Genomic DNA, 21,294 nt, shown 5'->3' with positions numbered 1-21,294 from the left:
TTTTCATCTGAGTTGGTTGTAACTTCTTAATTTTTCCTAAACGGTTAATATTTATTGAACGTTTATTGAAATAATTATTAGCTGATTTAAACATCTGTACGTTTATTTTTCCATATTAATGCAAGAACCTTTTTTTTTTTTTTTTGTAAACAAAACTACTTGCAGCCCAAAAAAGTTTTCTACAACTTTGTAACGGGAACTATGCAGAAATAATTCGCTATGATACTGGACATCTGAGAAAAGAAAATGTGTGCATAACATTTTTACCCATATTTAATGTGTATACCCTCTAATTTTTGTTCTTAACAGCAATATGCAAAGTTTAGATTTTTGGAAATGTAATCAGTATACTGGCAAATGATGGGAGAACATAATTTCCTAGCTTGGACATGGGAAAACACACACATGGGCTTCCACCATTCACATGGTCCGCTTAACGCCTGACACTTTTAGTCAGAAAATTCTGATTATCAACTAATGAGAAATAAGTGCATTTTTCTTTGTTTTTGCAAACCCCCTACTGCTTCTAAAAGTTAAACCATTAGCTAAAATAGCCACTTGTACCTACATGGTTAATACAAATGTATAGAACAGGCTCACTTTGTCGCTATAAATTGTTGCATATTTTAGAGCCATGTAAAAACTTTTTTTATTTAAAGGACAACTGTACTTATATAATTAAACGCACAAAGGGCTAGATTCCGGAACGAGATACGACGGCGTATCTCCAGATACGCCGTCGTATCTCTGAGTTGCGGCGTCGTATCTATGCGCCTGATTTTTAGAATCAGTTACAAATAGATTTGACTAAGATCTGACCGGCGTAAGTCTCTTACGCCGTCGTATATCAGTTGAAATTTTACGCTGGCCGCTAGTTGGCGCTTCCGTCGATTTACGCGAGGAATATGCTAATTAGGTAGATACGTCGTTTGCGTAAGTCGTTCGCAAATAGGGCTGTACGTAAGTTACGTTCACATCTAAAGCATTGACGATTTGCGGCAGAATTTCGAGCATGCGCACTGGGATTCTTTTACGAACGGTGCATGCGACGTTCGTAAAAAACGTCAAATACGTGGGGGTCACACTAAATTTAAATAAAACATGCCCACATCATCCAAATTTGAATTAGGCGGGCTTACGCCAGAGCACATACGTTACGCCGCCGTAACTTAGGGCGCAAGTTCTTTCTGAATATGGAACTTGCGCCCTAATTTACGTCGGCGTAACGGATCGGAGATACGTTACGCCCGCACAATGTTACGCAGGGCTACCTGAATCTAGCCCAAAATCTCTAACCAACCCTTCCAGAGCTAACCTTCTCTGACACCCCACTCCAGCTTACATCTTGCACACTGAGCACTAAAACATAATTTTCTATGAGGCCATCTAGATGCTGGAGCCACATCCTGGGGGACCTTCAAACTGGCCTGTAAAGTTTCATTGTGCAAGAACAAAAGAGGATTTCTGCCCAGGGCACTGCTGTGATGCAGAGGCAAGTAAGATGCTGTGGTGGGGATGTTGGTGCTGGTACAAACGTATTCCCTTGGTTAGCAACTGAAACTCTCAAGAACCTTCCCAAAAACTTGGATAATTTCTGAATTGAAGGCAAGTGCCTACATATTGTTTAAGATCTAAACAATCAAATGTTTTTGTTTAACCACTTGCCAGCCACGTTATAGCCGGATGACAGCTACAGCGCGGCTGGCTAGTTCTGGGACGCCGTCATATGATGATGGCACCCTGTAATCACACCTGTCATGTGCCTGCTCAGGACACTGCTATTCACAGATTGAGGTAAAGAGACAGTCAGCGGCTCTTTACCACATGATCAGCTGTGTCCAATCGCAGCTGATCCGGATGTAAACAGAATCCGGTTATCTGCACTTTTTTCTTTATGCCGACAGCATGAGAAAAGGAGAAGAGAGACGATAACTGGCTTGTGTAAAAAGGATATGTACAATGATCATTGGTGCCCTGATTATCGGTGCCTCCTTATAAGTGTCACCTATCAGTCCCGCCTCATCAATGCCCATTAGTGCTGCCTCATCATGGCAGCTTTATCAGCATACAGAAGTTTGCAAAATGTTATAACCTATGAAGGATTTTTTTTTTCCGCCTTTTATTCGTTTATTTAGCAAAAAATGTAAAACCCAGTGGTGATTAAATATTACCAAAAGAAAGATCGATTTGTGCAAAAATAAAAAATATATAACAATTTTGCTTGGGTACAGTGTTGCATGACCATGCAATTATTCAAAGTGCGACAATGCTGAAAGCTGAAAATTGGCCTGGGCAAGGAAGGGGGTGAATGTGCCCAGTAAGCAAGTGGTTAGGCTGAAGATATTATTATTATTTTTTTTTTATATACAACAGAGTGCAGGCATTGCATGAGCGGAGTTTTGTAATCTGCTGGGCAAAAGGCTCAAACACATTTACAGTATTCATGGTCTTTTGTATAATAATTTTTGTAAACTACGCTTTTAAACACATCTGAAACCTGCATGATTGTTAGCAATGCAAAGATTGATCAGCTCCAGCTGGTGGCCTTTTCTCAAGGAAACGGCAGACTTGGACTTGATTCTCTTAACCACTTCACCCCCGGAAGAATTTACCCCCTTCCTGACCAGAGCACGTTTTGCGATTCGGCACTGCACCGCTTTAACTGACAATTGCACAGTCATGCGACGTTGCACCTAAACAAAGTTAACATCATTTTTTTTCCCACAAATAGAGCTTTCTTTTGGTGGTATTTGATCACCTCTGTGATTTTTATTTTGTGCACTATAAACAAAAGAAGGGCGACAATTTTGAAAAAAAGCAATATTTTTTACTATTTGCTATAATAAATATTCTCAAAAATATATCCAAAATTTTTTTTTCCTCATTTTAGGCCGATATGTATTCTTCTACATGTCTTTAATAAAACAAAATCGCAATAAGCGTATATTGATTGCGCAAAAGTTATAGCGTCTACAAAATAGGGGATAGTTTTATGGCATTTTTATTATTATTTTTCTTACTAGTAATGGCGTCGATCTGCGTTTATTTTTTTTGTTACCGCGACATTATGGCGGACACTTTTGGTGCAATTTTTTTTTACCATTGTCATTTATACAGCGATCAGTGCTATAAAAATGCACTGATTACTTTGTAAATGACACTGGTGGGGAAGGGGTTAACCACTTGGGTTGAGGAAGGTGTTAAGTGTGACCTAGGGAGTGATTCTAACTGGGGGGGGTGCTGGACTACAAGTGACACGACAGTGATCACTGCTCCCAATGACAGGGAGCAGTAGATCACTGTCCTGTCACTAGGCAGAACAGGGAAATGCCTTGTTTACATAAGCATCTCCCCGTTCTGCCTCTCTGTGACACGATCGCTAGGCTGCCAGCGAACATCGGTCATGCACAGTGCGGCAGGCGCACGATGCACTGCTTCTTAAAGGGGACGTACCTGTACGCCCATTTGCCCATCGCTGCCATTCTGCCGACATATTTTAGCAAGTGGTTAAGAATACCCATCTGGAGACATTGCAAGGCACTAATATATTAAATAAGTACCATATTTATCGGCGTATAACACACACACACATTTTTTCCCCTTAAAATCAGGGGAAAATTGCTTGTGCGTGTTATACGCTGATCCCTGCTGTCTGAGGGAAGAGGAGCGAGCGCCGCTGAATTACATAGAGCCGTGATCTCCTTCCTGTGTATCCCGCGCTCCGTCATGCACAGCCACGCCTCCCGAATTGGACCACTGTAATGTCTATCATATGGGCAGGAGGCGTGGCTGTGAGTGATGGAGCGCCGAGTACACAGGAATGAGATTGCGGCTCTATGTAATTGTGGTGCTCGCTCCCGCTCTTCCCTCGGAGACAACAGGGATGATCTGACACTGAAAGGTGAGACTGCAGATGGGCACTGAACAGGCAGGGCATTTTGGTAAATTTATAGTCTGCATATGGGCACCAATCAGGCTGCAGTGAGGAGCAATGCTGCAGATGGACACAGATCTGGCTGCATTGAGGCTGCAGATGGACACAGATCTGGCTGCATTGAGGCTGCAGATGGACACAGATCTGGCTGCATTGAGGCTGCAGATGGACACAAATCAGGCTGCACTGAAGCTGCAGATGGGCACAGATCAGGCTGCACTGAGGCTGCAGATGGGCACAGATCAGGCTGCAGATGGGCACAGATCAGGCTGCAGATGGGCACAGATCAGGCTGCAGATGGGCACAGATCAGGCTGCAGATGGGCACAGATCAGGCTGCAGATGGGCACAGATAAGGCTGCACTGAGGCTGCAGATGGGCACAGATCAGGCTGCACTGAAGCTGCAGATGGGCACAGATCAGGCTGCACTGAAGCTGCAGATGGGCACAGATCAGGCTGCACTGAAGCTGCAGATGGGCACAGATCAGGCTGCACTGAAGCTGCAGATGGGCACAGATCAGGCTGCACTGAAGCTGCAGATGGGCACAGATCAGGCTGCACTGAAGCTGCAGATGGGCACAGATCAGGCTGCACTGAAGCTGCAGATGGGCACAGATCAGGCTGCACTGAAGCTGCAGATGGGCACAGATCAGGCTGCACTGAAGCTGCATATGGGCACAGATCAGGCTGCACTGAAGCTGCAGATGGGCACAGATCAGGCTGCACTGAAGCTGCAGATGGGCACAGATCAGGCTGCACTGAAGCTGCAGATGGGCACAGATCAGGCTGCACTGAAGCTGCAGATGGACACAGATCTGGCTGCATTGAGGCTGCAGATGAGCACAGATCAGGCTGCATTAATGCTCAGATACCATTATTTTGCTTCAAAGTGGTTTATTAAAAAAAAAATATATATATATATATATATATATATATATATATATATATATATATATATATATATATATATATATATATATATATATATATATATATATATATATATATATATATATATATATATATATATATATATATATATATATATATATATATATATATATATATATATATATATATATATATATATATATATATTTTTTTTTTTCCTGAAACTTCCCTCTTAAATTGGGGTGCATGTTATACGCCGATAAATAGGGTATATGATTTTTCCTTCCCTTAGAACAAAAATGAAACATTGTTCTACTCCAGAAAGAAGATATCCTGCATGTAGTGCATGCACAATGGTGAAACACACAAATTTGATATGGCCACGGTTTTCAATATAACTCCCTGTCCATTCACCGCAGATGTGGAGACCCAGCATTGTTGAAGCTGCCATTGTCAGAGACCCCCGTCCTCCCCCCCCCTCCCACACGCACGCATGCGCACACACACCCAAATTTTCCACGATTTTCCATAAAGGTTTACAATGTGGGATCCTGTAATAACAAGACATGTGCATTCGTTTTCGTCCGAATTTCAGGTATTTTCGTTATCGTTTTAACAAACGATAGCGAAAGCACAGAAAACGAAAACCGAAAGATCCGACATAAATGCTTTGTTTTCGTTTTGTGGTCGAATGTGCCTAACCTTAACTATTAGTCCAATAGTGTTCTACATAGAGAGAAAAGATTCGAAATAGAGAGACATGAAGAGTCCATTTTTTTTTTTTTTAAGATCGACCTGGGTCCTGTCCCAGGGGACATGTATCAATGCAAAAAAAAAGTTTTAAAAACGGCCGTTTTTTCGGGAGCAGTGAATTTAATAATGCTAAAAGTGAAACCATAAAAGTGAAATATTACTTTAAATTTCATACCTGGGGGGATGTAAAGTTAGCATGTGAAATAGTGCATGTTTACAGTACTTAGAACTGTCCCTGCACGAAGTGTCATTTCTGAAAGGAAAAAAAGTATTTTAAAACCGGCTTTGCGGCTATAATGAATTGTCGGCTCTGGCAATTAAGAGCAAAACCAATCATAAAAAAATAAATAAAAATAGCGTGGGGGTACCCCCAAATTCCATTACCAGGCCCTTCAGGTCTGGAATGGATATTAAGGGGAACCCCGCCGTCAATTTAAAAAAAAATGACGTGCGGTTCCCCCCAAATATCCATTCCAGACCCTTCAGGTCTGGTGTGGATTTTAAGGGGAACTCCACCCCAAATTAAAAAAAATGGCATGGAGTTCCCCCAAAAATTCACACCAGACCCCTTATCCGAGGACGTTAACCTGGCCGGCCGCAGAAAAGAGGGGGGACAGAGTGCGGCCCCCCCCTCTCCTGAACTGTACCAGGCCACATGCCCTCAACATGGGAAGGATGTCCCCATGTTGATGGGGACAAGGGCCTCATCCCCACAACCCTTGCCCGGTGGTTGTGGGGGTCTGCGGGCGGGGGGCTTATTAGAATCTGGAAGACCCCTTTAACAAAGGGGACCCCCAGATCCTGCCCCCCCCCTATGTGAATTGGTAATGGGGTACATTATCCGCAGTCTTCTGAATGTATTGTTAGAATTTTTTTTTAGGGGGAACCTCCACTTTAAAGTGCTATCGGGACAACCTCAGTAATATGTTCAAGGCCAATTCTGTAGCCAGTCTAACCATTAGAATGTTTTGGATTGTGGGATGAAACGAACACCTAGAACATCCCCACAGAAATGGGGGGGGGAATAAATCGGGCAGCATGGTTCTTGTAAATCAAGAGCAGTTTCGCAATGAGGTAAGGCATCGTTGCCAGCAACTGAACCGCCATCCTGTTATCCAGTATGTGTTACATGTTCACTTCTTAAACCTTTGAAATCATTTTAATGCCATGTATATGTAATATGCATGATCTCTTAAAGTAGATGGGGATTGCCAGTGTTAGACGTGTGCTGCAGACATTGTCTAGCCTTTCCTAGACATTTGAGAGTGATGGCATTTTTGCATTTCTGAGTGAAAATAAGCACTGTATATAATCTCTAGTTACTCGAAGGAGGGGAGTGTCAGACAATCTGTGTGAGAGCTTTATCCTGCAATATTTGTCAGCTTAACACCAGTCAAATTATTGGTGAAGTGCCTGGTCTTAAATTTGTTTTGCTAACATGATGGTGTAGCTGTCATTTTCTAAGATTGATTGCACAATGAGATGGAATAAAACAAAGCCTCTGAATATAATATAATAATCTACACTGGTAATTGCCCCGTGTCATCTAATTGAAGGCATGATGTATAGATGTGAATTTCATAGTATTAGACCTTATAGTGTTAGAACTTTTTTGTATTTATTTTTTATGTCATTGTGTTGGCTTTTTGTGCTTTAGGAAGAATTTATTGGGATGTATAACATTTCCATACATAGTATAGGTGCTTTGAAAATATCATGTATCTGGCAATTTACTGTGTTCATACAGTTTTTGTTAAGAGGTGTTGTACAGTGAAGGCTTAAGAAAACTTGATTACTGGTCTGTTGTTATCCAGCCACTCATATTTTACCTTTTACCTTTTATCGAGGGGGAAGGGAATGGCTGCTCCAGGTGGGAACCCAAACAAACATCCACCGCTGCAGACAACTCAGGTGCAGGCAATGCAGGAACAAAAATTGTCTCTGGACAGCCGTACTCTGAACAAGCTGTAGCCTTTATTAAAAGGACAGCACTACAAGTCACAGCAAAGTAAAATAAAACCCTACCACTGACGCGTTTCGCACTAAAACTAGTGCTTAGTCATAGCATGACTAAGCACTAGTTTCAGTGTGAAACGCGTCAGCAGTTGGGTTTCATTTTACTTTGCTGTGACTTGTAGTGCTGTCCTTCTTTAAAAAAAGGCTACAATTTGTAGCGGCTGTCCAGAGACCTTTTATCGAGGGATTGTAATTCTAACAACAATTCTGCCACTGATTGGTTATAAAATCTTTTCAATCTATTATATTTGTTTTGGTAGACAATGTGGTGCATTGTTAAAGTGCATCTCTAGGCAAAACCATTTATTTATTTTTTTAGAATATAATTCCTGTCGGCATTGTGTAGCGCAAGACCCTAGCTCTCTCTGTGGAAGTAGTGGTCTCTCTGCAGATGTCACACCCCTTCAGAGTCAGCCCTTTAAATTTAACAGTAAAGATAATGTTCCCTGCCACTGCTTCCAATCAGAGCAAAGAAAATACCCTTTGTTTTGATGTCTCTAGAATGTATTTAGCCAGTCCAGTTTTATAGATTTGCATCTCCTATCCCTAATATTGATCAGTGCTTCCAAAATAACTACTGCAGAAGGGAACAGACACACAAAGATACACCCAGCATCTTTTTTTCAAATAACAGTTCTGTTTGGCGCATTTGATTTTATATAAATGCTGTGCATGATGTCATAAGCCTAGGCTAATGACCAGACAAGTAACAGGAAGTGGGCTGTATAATGTACAGTATCTCACAAAAGTGAGTACACCCCTCACATTTTTGTAAATATTTTAATATATCTTTTCATGTGACAACACTGAAGAAATGACACCTTGCTACAATGTAAAGTAGTGAGTGTGTAGCTTGTATAACGGTGTAAATTTGATGTCCCCTTAAAATAACTCAACACACAGCCATTAATGTCTAAACCGCTGGCAACAAAAGTGAGTAACCCCTAAGTGAAAATATCCAAATTTGTCAGTGTGTGTGTGTGTGTGTGTTTATATGTGTGTGTGTGTGTGTGTGTATATGTATATGTGTGTGTGTGTATGTGTATATATATATATATATATATATATATATATATATATATATATATATATATATATATATATATATATATATATATATATATATATATATATATATATATATATATATATATATATATGCAGAGTACAGACCAAAAGTTTGGACACACCTTCTCATTCAAAGAGTTTTCTTTATTTTCATGACAATGAAAATTGTAGATTCACACTGAATCAAAACTATGAATTAACACATGTGGAATTATACATAACAAAAAAGTGTGAAACAACTAAAAATATATTTCATATTCTAGGTTCTTCAAAGTAGCCACCTTTTGCTTTGATTACTGCTTGGCATTCTCTTGATGAGCTTCAAGAGGTAGTCATCTGGCGCAGCACCCCATCACTCTCCTTCTTGGTAAAATAACCCTTACACAGCCTGGAGGTGTGTTTGGGGTCATTGTCTTGTTGAAAAATAAATGATGGTCCAACTAAACGCAAACCGGATGGAATAGCATGCCGCTGCAAGATGCTGTGGTAGCCATGCTGGTTCAGTATGCCTTCAATTTTGATTAAATCCCCAACAGTGTCACCAGCAAAGCACCCCCACACAATCACACCTCCTCCTCCATTCCTTGTGTTCTTTAGCCCAAACAAGTCTTTTCTGCTTGTTGCCTTTCTTTAGCAGTGGTTTCCTGGCAGATATTCTACCATGAAGGCCTGATTCACACAGTCGCCTCTTAACAGTTCTAGAGATGTGTCTGCTGCACAAGGTGGCTACTTTGAAGAACCTAGAATATGAAATATATTTTCAGTTGTTTCACACTTTTTTGTTATGTATAATTCCACATGTGTTAATTCATAGTTTTGATGCCTTCAGTGTGAATCTACAATTTTCATAGTCATGATAATAAAGAAAACTCTTTGAATGAGAAGGTGTGTCCAAACTTTTGGTCTGTACTGTGTATATGTATATATGTGTGTATATATATATATATATATATATATATATATATATATACACACGCATGCGTGCTTACATACAATAGTGTCACACTATTAGAAAACATAGAAAAGTGATGGCAGAAAGAGAATGAGTGGTTCATCGAACCTGCCTGTTTTTTTGTCTTATTTTTCCATACATGTTTTTGTATTTTTTTTTTTTTTTTATAACATTTTATAACATTTTTGCGTGGTATACTGTAGATCAGGAGCCAGCAACCAGTAGATCTCAGACAAGTGGCTGGTAGATCAGTCTGGGCTTGCTGACCTGCCATTCAAGAGCATACATTTCCAATCCTCCCAGTACAAATCTGTCCCCATGCTGAAATCCCCATTTGAGAAATCCGACGTGTTGGAAATTTTTTGAAAAACAAACGATTTTCTGATCAATTATGGGAAAATCGTGCGAGAAATGTAATAAAAAAAAATGCGCATGTGCAAGAAAGTATTCCCAGAGAGAAAAGAATATTCCCAGAGAGAAACTAATATTCCCGGCAACATGAAGGTTTGGTCGGCCGAATTTCGTAAAATCAAGGGTGGCATCATCGGATCACAAAAAAACGAACTTTCTGATTTTGAAAAGAAAATTTGTTCGAAATTCGACCGTGTACAAACTGATTCCAATCTCTGAAAATTGATCACACCTGATGTACTGATTGCCTATCTAATTTCTTGAGACCCTAACAAACCTGTAAAGCACAAATACCCCCAAATTATCCCTTTTTGGAAAGTAGACATTCCAAAGTTGTAATTTTTTCCAAAAATTCTTTGCAGTATTAAGATTTTTTCTCACACACACGCACAGAATATGCATACCACAAATTGCACTCTAAAATACATTCTAAAGCAAACAGCTCAACGTATAATCTGAGGCATAATGAGTCATTTAAACATGTCATTTTTTTTCCCACCAGTTTTTGGAAAATGATAACGCATTTTTTTTTAATAATTTATTTACACAAAGTTGTCTATATATAACAGGGCTCGAGTCCTGTGGGAACGACGTCCCTGCACTTTTTTCACAGCAGGAACGCTGTTCCCTTTGCAGGACTCGAGCAGACAATAGAAGGGAATGCAGTGGGTTCTAAGTGGGGGGCGGAGGGGGCGACTGAAGTGGGTGCACCCCCCATTGAAGAGACAGCGAGGCTGAGCAGGTGGGTTCAGAGACAGCGGGCGGGATTAGGCAGCGGCGCGCAATTCCAGAAAACACACGGAGAGAAGAACCTGAGGTAGTGGCTTTGCGGGGGTGGGAGCCGCACTGGAGTGACACCCGCCAGATCCCACCCTGGTCTCCGTGGTCGCGGCTCTGATCAGTCTCGGCACAGTGAAGCGGCCCGCCTCCTCCTCCTCTTTCTGTGCATGTCAGGATCATCTGAGGTACATTATGGTACTGAAGGGGGGGAAATCTGTACTGAAGGGGGGGAAATCTGTACTGAAGGGGGGGAAATCTGTACTGAAGGGGGGGAAATCTGTACTGAAGGGGGGGGGATCTGTACTGAAGGGGGGAAATCTGTACTGAAGGGGGGAGTAAGTAAGTAAGTTTGCAGAGGCTAAAAACCTAACCTACCTAAGGCAGTGTTGTATCACAGTGGCTTAGCTGTGTTAACTGTCTGACGTTTTTATTTCTTGGGAGGGGTTAATTTTCAATGGTATTAAGCAATGAGGGGGTCAATGTACTTCCACTGATGCATTGGTGACCAGTGGCAGTTTATTAACCCCTTTGTGCTGCATTAGTGAAACCAGTGTCAGTGTTTATTACCCCTATTTTGTGCAGCATGAAAGGGTTCATAAACTCTGACATTGGTGTCACTAATGCAGCACAAAGGGGTTAATTACCTGCCACTGGTCACTAATGCATAAGTGGACAGTGGTGTATTTGATACTACCCACCCCCATACACTCCGCACCCCTCTCGTCTACATACCACCCACCCCCCATCATTTTTTTTGGTGAGGGAGTGGATCTTGGGTGGGAGTTCCCACACTTTATTCCCCAGGACTTGACCCCTGATTTATAAGATATTTCTAACATCGCATGTCCATAGCAAAGTTACACCCCAAAATACATTCTGCTACTTCTCCTGAGTATAGCAAAACCACATGTGTGAGACTCTTACACAGCAAGGCCACATACAGAGGCCCAACATGCAGGGAGCACCGTCGGGTGTTTTAGGAGCATGAATTACACATCTAATTTGACTATCTATTCCACTTTTGTGAGACAGTGATGGGCACTGTAGTGGCATGGTTGTGGCACAGATGAGAACTGATGTGGCATAAATGTGCCACGGATGAGCATTAATGTGGCACTGATGTGGCATGGATGGGCACAGATGAGCCATGGATGAGCAGGAATGGGCAGAGATCAGGGCACTTCTGATCCAGCCCACATTGCTGCTGCACCGGCTTCTTCCTTTCCTTGCACGCTCTACCGATCGGTGCGGGGGGGAGCTGATCCGGACATGCTCTAGTCTGTTGACAGCTGATCGTTCTGTCATTGGAAGGGGTGATCACATGGTAAAGGGCCTCTGTCATTGGCCCTTTACCCCGTTCCCTGATGCGTCGGGTCCGGAGGACCTGATGGTCATGGACATTCCCAAGGGCATGCCCCAGAGGGTGTGTGGGAGCACAATTCTGAGAGGACATTATAGTACACCTTCCCAGATTTATCCGACTGTGCTATAGCCATTATAAGTCTATGGCCCGGTCAGCTAAGTTCCCGAAGTCGCTCCCGATATGTTTGATCCCCCCCAAGACATTTCACTATTCTCCTTACCCGTCTCTGGACTCCTTCTATCCTATCAATACATTTTTGTAAATTAGGTCTCCAGAACTGGACACAGTATTATAAATGAGGTCTCCATAAGATCTATATAGAGTCAATCAAAACCTTCCTCCTCCTACTGGTGATCCCACTAGTGATGCATCCTAGAATTCTATTTGCTTTTCCAACTGCCTGGTCACACTGTTTGCTGATTTTGTAATCATCTGAAATAAGTACCCCCAAATCATTTTCCTCTGTAGTGCTGGCTAACACTGTACCCCCTATATTGTAATCTGTCAATGGATTTTTTTTCCCTAGGTGCATTATTTTACATTTACAAATATTGAACTGCCATTTAAATGAACCGTCATTAATAGAATCAATGTGCTCCCCCAATGTGTTTTTGTTAGTGCATAATATTTCTGAGAAGACTGGACAGAAGTAACTGTTTAAATTGTTTGCTACATCCAGGTCATAGATGTTGACCTACATCCAGGTCAACATCTATGTTGTGCCCACTGTTCATTTTAGTGATCCCATTGCATTTTTTCCTTCTATTACTAAAATACCTAAAAAGGTTGTATCTGCTTTCTTAATAGATTTAGCAATTTCCTCCTCATTCTGTGCAGCACTGATCATGTGTTTGGCCTCCTATTGTCTAGTTTTATACTCTTCTCTGTCAGCTACATCTCCTGTTTCTTTGAATCTTCAATATGCTTCTTTTTTTTTCACCATTACTGTACCGCTTACCTCTTTATTGAAGAATGTTTTTTTTTCTCCGGATTTATTCCTACTGACTTGCCTGTCTGGGTTGGGCCTTTTTACTAACTGTTTTAGAGAAATCCCATTCAGTGCTTCCATTACCCCTCCCTGCTTCTGCTTGTAATAGCAGTTTTAGAATTCAAGTTAATGTCAGGCATGTTGAAGTACCCCATAATCAAAACCTCTTCCTTCATTGCCATTTGAGTTATCTTGTCATTCAACAACTTATAATGATCTTCAGTCTGCCCTAGGGGTCTGTATACTACACCAGTGGAAAGGGAAGATCCCTCTCTGGTTGGGAGACAGACCCAGAGGGTTTCAAGTATTTTCTTTGTTTTTATTGTTGGCGTTATGCTATTTTTGACATATATGGTAACTCCACCTCCCCTTTTCCCTATTCTGTTCTTCCTGTATAGTGTACACCATGGTATAGTTATTTCCCAGCCATTTGAATCATTGAACCATGTCGCTGTAATTGCAACAAGATCCAAGTTGTCCCCAAACATAAGAGCTGTCTGCTCACAAAGCTACTTGCCTACACTCTGAGCATTAGTGCACGTGACAAACACTGCTATCTACTGCTTTAATTTTACCACCAAAAACCTTAACTATAATGGCCACCCCATCAGCCAGGTCCTTTGCAACACAAACCCTAAATTTTTTAACCCTCTGGGAACAAAAATGCTCATCAATTATATCTCTGCCCCGTTTCTCAGTTTAAATGTGTCTAAAATTCCATACTAAGAAGCTCAGTGCTCTTGTGTGAGGGATGCAGACCACCTCTTTTGAACAGCTTAATGTCACGCTACCTTATCATCATCACTAACATAGCCAAAAAATTCAGCTTTGCACCAATCCTTTAACCAAACATTGAACTTGTCTATACAAAGTACTTTCTCTTGTCCATTATACACAGGCAAGACCTCTGAAAATGTAACGGTACACCCTAACTGTTGAAGATCCTGACCCAAATTCTGAAAACCCTTCTGTACAGAACTCACAACATTCTGGGACAAATCATTTGTGCCAAGGTGCACAACATCAACATTGCTCTCTTCACAAGCTTTTTTGACAGTTTTTAAAATGCGTCTTTTATCTCTGCTAACAGTAGCACTGGGCAAACACCTAACTTCCTTTGACACTTCCACATAATTTCCTAAAGGCATACCTCTTACAATTGAATCATCAACAAGATGGCTGTTCCTTTTAAAAGCCTTGTCTGGTTTGCAATTTACCGTCAACTATGTAGTGAAGGCGATTGCATGCCAATTTAATTGTTTAGGTTTGACCTCCCTATTATATGGTTTTGGTAATTCTAAAGAAAAATTGTGTAAGAAAATTACATAATGTATGGCCAGCCTTCGTATGGTGCCAAGGACATTGCCTGCAGTTGACAAATCATACAAAGTGAAATATATGTGTATATTCAGAGTTAAAAATTTCACAATTTTAGACTGAATGTTTTACATATTTAAGTAGGTAATGTAGCTGCACGAGAAGTGTTCTTGAATGTGGTAAAGAGGGATTAATGCCGCGTACACAAAACCGTTTTTCATAATAGGGCAATGTGTTGAGACCACATGCTCCGCCTTTTGATTTGGACAAGGAAAGTATTCCGTGGTTGATTTAGGGGCAGTTGAAGCTGTTTGTAAAATGGCTGGGGATTTTTTTTTAGATATTGTCATAAAGTTGTAGAGGAATTGGGGTATGATGTCCCTTTTATCTGTCACCTGCAAATGCCTCAACAAGTAGCATTTTAGAAGGCCGGTTCGTACAAAATACATTTTTAATTCTATTAATGAATAGAAAATGCACAAAGGCTAAACTTTTGTGTGCCACCCCCCAGACATGTTGAGGGCCCCTATATATTTACGATGTTGACCACTTCGACTGCTTATATCATTAACTGTTTTAAAGACTAAATATTCAAGTTTAGATGCAATGATGTAATCACTGCGTTGTGGGCAGCTCAGCTGTGTTTCTGTTTCATGCATTTGTCAAATAAAAGTCAGTTACTTTCCTGAAAACACCTTTAATGACCATACTGTCTCCTTTGATGATTGATTTCTATATTTGTTGATGCTGGTATTTTGTAGTTGCATGTTTGTTTAATTCTCTACTGCTTGCCTTTATTCTTCCACATATTTTGCAGAAGAGTTATTTCTGTTGGCATTGAACATAGACTCACTAATTTTTAATGAAGTTTCTAAATAAACAAATGTTTCCTTTATTGCTGCTTAAACATGTCCCGGACAGTGATATATACTGCACATTAAAGTGTCAGAATATTTTTTGCATACTTGTGGCTATTTTGGTAGGAGTGTGGAAAACTAATATTCCTTAAGAAAATACCCTTCCACAAAAGAATTTGCAAACTAAACTGTGTTCAGGCAATACTTTGCTGGTATGTTAAGAATTGTTAGATTAACTTACACAAAGTTTCAGGTTGATACACAATGAAAGTATTCTTGAAATCCTAAACAGTTGTTTAACTGGAAATGCATTAGTTTTTCTAGTACTGAGATTGATGAAATTGTGAATGAATGATGATTGACCCTAATTGCTTTTTCAGAAGCCAAATTATTTTAGAACGGCTCTCCTATGAAGTACCCTGTAAGGCAGGGGTAGGCAACCTCTGCCCTCCAGCTGTTTTGAAGCTACATGACGCATTGCAAGACCCTGACAATAGCAGGCATAACTCCTAGAGGTAGAGGCATGATGGGATTTGTAGTGTCACCACAGCTGGAGGGCTGAGGCTTGCCTACCCCTGCTGTAAGGTTTAGGTGACAGGCCCTGGATCAGCAAAAACATTTAGGCTTGGTTCACATATCTCTGGCCACGGTTCCCAGCATGGGGTCTCATGCAATCCTGTTCACTGATTCAGGTGTAAATCAGGTCTGAACTTTTGACTGAGTTCGCACCTGAACCAGACCCAAGGACGCACGGGACCCTTCTGCAATCTGCACCGAAGCCGCCCCGGACCTGTGTGAATTGGCTCCTTTTGATAGCTGGTCATACTCACCTGTCATGCGAATTGAATGTGGGGAAACCCACATTCCCATATATGTGAACCCAGCCTAAAGGTTTATGCAACCTAGTAGAATATTTTATCCCCCACCAAAGTTGGCTCTGGAAACTACTGTAAGTTTTAGAAAAAGTAACCCAACCAAATATATAATGCTTTCTTTAGCTGACAAAGAAGTCGTTCAGAAAACATTTTTAAAAACCTGCAATAATGTCTTTAACGTTTTGCTGGCAGCTTAACACTTATGTGCGGCAGCAAATGGGTGGGCATGTAATGCCCACATGCCGCACATATAATATGTGTCAATAGACGACAGAAGTTTCTGTGCTGAGGGCGCACTCGCTGCACACTCCCAGCACAGGGACTGAGCTGTCAAAGACCGCTTTCGGTCCACACTAATGATTGGTAGCTAGCGGGACGGACTCCCGATCATGTGACCACTGTGATAGTCGTTCTTAGTGGTCGCATGATCGGCAATCCTTTCCACGCTCTGGGCATACAGACCCCATTAAACGGATGCCGTGGCTGAGCGGTAAAGGAGTTAAAAACAGTTTTGCCACATAGACTTACAGTGGAAATGCCTTCTCTGTAGGCTGAGGAGTAAATACTTGGCTTATATTACAAGACAAGAAACATTCAGAGTAGGAAATACTAAGCTGTGCTGATGGTCACCAGTAGTCCAAAGAGTGATTAGGAGTTGAGACCTAATCATCCTCATCTGTTCACCCTACTACCTCAGCTTGTTCAAGGTTACTAAACTGTTCATTTGTGGTTGTTATTTCACTGCTAATTACATATCAGTCTCGTATTTGCCCCAAAGGGCTTATACTATGGGGTCTATTTCTAAATGCTTTCACACAACGATTACCATTTTTTTTCTAATTGGATTTAATTGAAAATATGTGTGAATACTGGGTGAAGGTTGTGGGAATTGTGTGAAAACATTAAAAATTATAAATTGATACTGTGATGCTTGGGTGCTTCTGTCAAGATATCGCTTCCTCCAGTCTGGAACCAGAACCCAGGTATTATAGCTGAGCACCCAAGATTAGGCAACACTAACTTCGATTCAAACCGGAAATACAAGTTTTTATACACCTAAAATTAGGACAGGCACCATGTGAACAATAAAACCAAATCTTATCCAAAACATCACACAATTATTAGATAACGAGGTAGAATTGACACAAGGCTAATCCCATCATGTAGGAACCTCCCAAGAGTTAACCGATTTAGCCAACAGACAGAAACAATAGGTGACTCAATTAACAATGTAAATTCACACCTAGTCAATGCTTTGATTAATCAGGGATCCCGCGTCTGGCGACAGTCTAAGACACCAAACGTATACAATGTTCCAGCAGTCTGAAAAGGTGAAATGTATCTTCATAGATTTCTTGAGGGATTTTGTTAAATATTTTTCTGTAGGAGGGCCACCATATTTTCTTTGATCATTAACCTGTACAAGATTAATAGTGCACCTTTCCATTCACAGAAGGAAAGCTTTATTGTCCTTATTCAGAGAATTGATCTCAGCGCTCATCATGTGGTTGTCCATCAGTTAGAGACTGATCTTCCCTCTCAAAAGCCAGGGCCCATAGTCAGTAGGCAAGAGACCATCCTGCAGTACCCTCCAAAAGCCCCTGTCCTGGTTGGGTCTGTCACAGATGCCAAACATATCCGTTTTAAAATTGTGCACACCTGTGAAATGGCAACCAGGTTTTCGTTGACAACATTTTTCTTCAAAATTTTAGTCAGCGGCATTTTTACAGTGACGAAAAGTACACCACATTTTTGTCCACTGATGAGAACGATGAAATGAAAACGTGAGGCAGGAATGTTTACCCTCGTGAACCAACTTCCAGTTTCCACGGAGCTCCGCCTGCTTCCACTCCCAGCAAGCAAGCGACTGTGTGCAGCCAGCATTACAGGCCTCCGAGTCCTCTCAGTTGATAGTCCAGAGATTCACGGAAACCAAGAGACAAATGGCTAGATTCACATAGTTAGGCCGGCGTATCAGTAGATACTCCGACCTAACTCGGAATCTGCACCGACCTAAGTTTAAGTGTATTCTCAAACAGAGATACACTTAAACCTATCTAAGATACGACGGCTTGCGCCGTCCTATCTTAGGGTGCAATATTTAGGCTGGCCGCTAGGTGGAGCTTCCATTGCGGTTGGCGTAGAATATGTAAATCACTAGATATGCCTATTCACGAACGTACGCCCGTCCGACGCAGTACAGATACGCCGTTTACGTAACGCATTATCAGGCCTAAAGATATTCCATCAAATAGTTGGAATAGTAATGTTAAAGTATGGCCGCCGTTCCCGCGTCGAAATTCGGAAATTTTTTACGTTGTTTGCGTAAGTCGTCCGTGAATAGGGATTTACGTCATTTACGTCCACGTCGAAATCAATAGGACCGTGCGGCGTACTTAGCCGCAATGCACACTGGGATATGTAGGCGGACGGCGCATGCGCCGTTCGTAAAATACGTCAATCACGTCAGGTCAAGCCCCATTAACATAAAACACACCCCCTCAGCCAAATTTGAATTAGCCGCCCTTACGCCCGCCCAATTTACGCTACTCCGCCGTAACTTAGCAGGCAAGTACTTTGAGAATCATGTACTTGCATCGCTAACTTACTTTTGTCAGAGGAGATGGGGGAGCAGATATTTCTCAATCTCCTCTGTGGGCAGCCAACCTGACTGCTTTGAGGCAGTGGGCGGAGGGGCCCTTCCCATCCCTGTAAAAGTGATAGGGCTGCCTATAACTGCTTGCAGTCCAGGAATTGAATATACCGTACTGTGTGTGTGTGTGTGTGTGTGTGTGTGTGTGTATATATATATATATATATATATATATATATATATATATATATATATATATATATATATATATATATATATACATGCAGGATAACGCAAATGCTTAGGAGTGAAACCATCCTTAAAGTGGGTTGATTAATTTGCAAGTCTTCAATAATTTCTGATATGTTGGTAAAAGTATTCTTATTCACCCTAAATCTGACATTTTTGGGGCTTCGGACTGTTTGACCACAATATTTCTGAGATTTCGTGCATTTGAAAAGACTTCCTGATAATGCCTTTCCGGGGAAAAGCATTGAGGTCCATAACAGCAGCGCAACTTCCGGGACTTGCTGACATCACCTCCGGCTTAGGTGGAACGCACGCTGGTTCGTTTCTACGAACAGTGAGGAATGTGATTAAAATCCTAGCGATTGAACAGTGGGTGCCGCTTCATGGCACAAAATCATGTGAGTGGACTTGCATATGTATTAAAAAGAGTTTACAATAAAAAAAAACGTATTGCACGATTATTGCGCTATTACTTTTTCCATTTGGGATTTTCCTGCAGGTGTGACTGGATGAGAGGGACCAAGGGGGTGAACGCTGGGCATGTACCATCCTTTAATGTTGCAAAAGCTGTGAGGGTCCTGGTGGCCCAAAAGCTTCTGGTGAGTGGGCCCACTTACACTAGGTGGTGGATCACATATTATAAGGAGAGCACTTATTAAATTAAGAGGATGTAGCATAAGAAGAGCACATGTGGTGACAGGAAGAATTTGAATAGAGGAAATAATTCATGTTCACAATTTCTTTTACTTTTTTGTCATTTTTTTGTGGTGTTTTTGCAATCACAGGACTTTTTTTGTTTGTTTTTGTTAAGTTGAATGCGCAAATTGTTTTCTCTGCAATTAGTGGTTGTCTTTTTATTTGTAAATTGGGATTTGTATATTTCACACAGATTATTCAAGCTAGCGCCTCAACACCGGGTATACAGTTTTTGGTGGCATCTATCACAAAATTGATGGCAGCTGCTTAATTACTATCACAAATTATTTTTTAGAGGCGCCATTTTCCTCCTCATTCATATATAGGAAAAGTCATGTTGGAGTTGAGGGTGGGACATTGAATGCATCAGCATAAACCCAAACAATAAAAGCTTGGGGTCTGTGGTCCAAAAGCCTACTTTGTATATTGCCACTGGAATCTAGAAATTATGTCTGATGTGCTTTAACATGCAGGTGTGCAACCAAAACCAGATTTTATTAAATTATGCATTCAACAGTAGTGTAACATATTTCATAATAAATTAAGAAAAAACTATATTAAATAAGCAAAAGATGTTTAAAATAATAATTTCTTAGAAGGGGCTGTACCGCTTCAGTCATTGATTCATATGACATTTGATTTTCTGTTGACATTTTATTGACGGGGAGATCTGAAAAACAAGATTAGACATTGTTTTTGTGGATATGTCATGACTTTAGAATATGCCTTGCCCACTCAAAATATATGGAAAATGTAAAGAAGACACACCTGAAAAATGCACGATACTGTAACTGCACAAATGTTACTTACTTGAGCCCTTTTGTGTTTTTGGAAAGGTGCGCTGTCTGTTTCTGTGATGGGAGTTGTCATGCTGTCCATTCTTGTTATTTTGTGTTGCCTTGGGTGCATTTTCTTCTTTGAGAGTCATTTCTAAGAATGATGGTTTTAGATGTTTTGTAGTTTTTTTTCCAATCCATGCAGACAACTGATATGGATAACTTATAGTGGAAACTTCTCACTCCTTTTATGCTCAAATATTCATATTACCACCTTAAAGTGAACTTGTGATTTTTCCGTACAGGGCAATTTAACAGGTTCACTTAATTTCACCCTCCCCGGCAGCACATACTTGCTCTCCTTTCAGCCTCTTATTGCCACTAGAAGTAAAGGGAAATACCTGATACTTCTTGGTATGCAGGAAAATGTGATTTATTTCCTGCAGTGACACCATGCTGGTGATTAGCCCAGCACTGGTTCCATGGAAACTGGGGGAGTACCTAGCCTTGCCTAAATTTCAAATACATTTTTTATTATATTTACAATTGGCCCACTTACTGAAAACAGTGCATGCCATTTTTGGCTGATATTAAGAAAAATTAAAGTAGTTCTAACTCTTGCAGGACAATTTCATGGGTCAGATGGTGGATGCACCAACTAGAAATAAAGCGTTACTACATCTACTGATTAACTTAACTTGACTTGACTTAACTTTCTTGCTCTGTTTGGCGTAAGTTTTATTTTAGAAAGGCAAAAAAATGAAAATGGACTACA

General features: G+C 40.9%; 1 protein-coding gene across 1 annotated transcript in view; it reads left to right on the top strand.

Moving 5' to 3' along the window:
* ARL15 (ADP ribosylation factor like GTPase 15) overlaps window positions 1-21,294 on the top strand; it is a 422,067-nt gene that overhangs the window by 399,922 nt on the left and 851 nt on the right. The gene's annotated exons all lie outside the window — the stretch shown is intronic.

This window comes from Rana temporaria, chromosome 1 (assembly GCF_905171775.1).
Source record: "Rana temporaria chromosome 1, aRanTem1.1, whole genome shotgun sequence".
Taxonomy (NCBI): Eukaryota; Metazoa; Chordata; class Amphibia; order Anura; family Ranidae; genus Rana; species Rana temporaria.
This window is presented reverse-complemented; position numbering and strand designations above follow the sequence as displayed.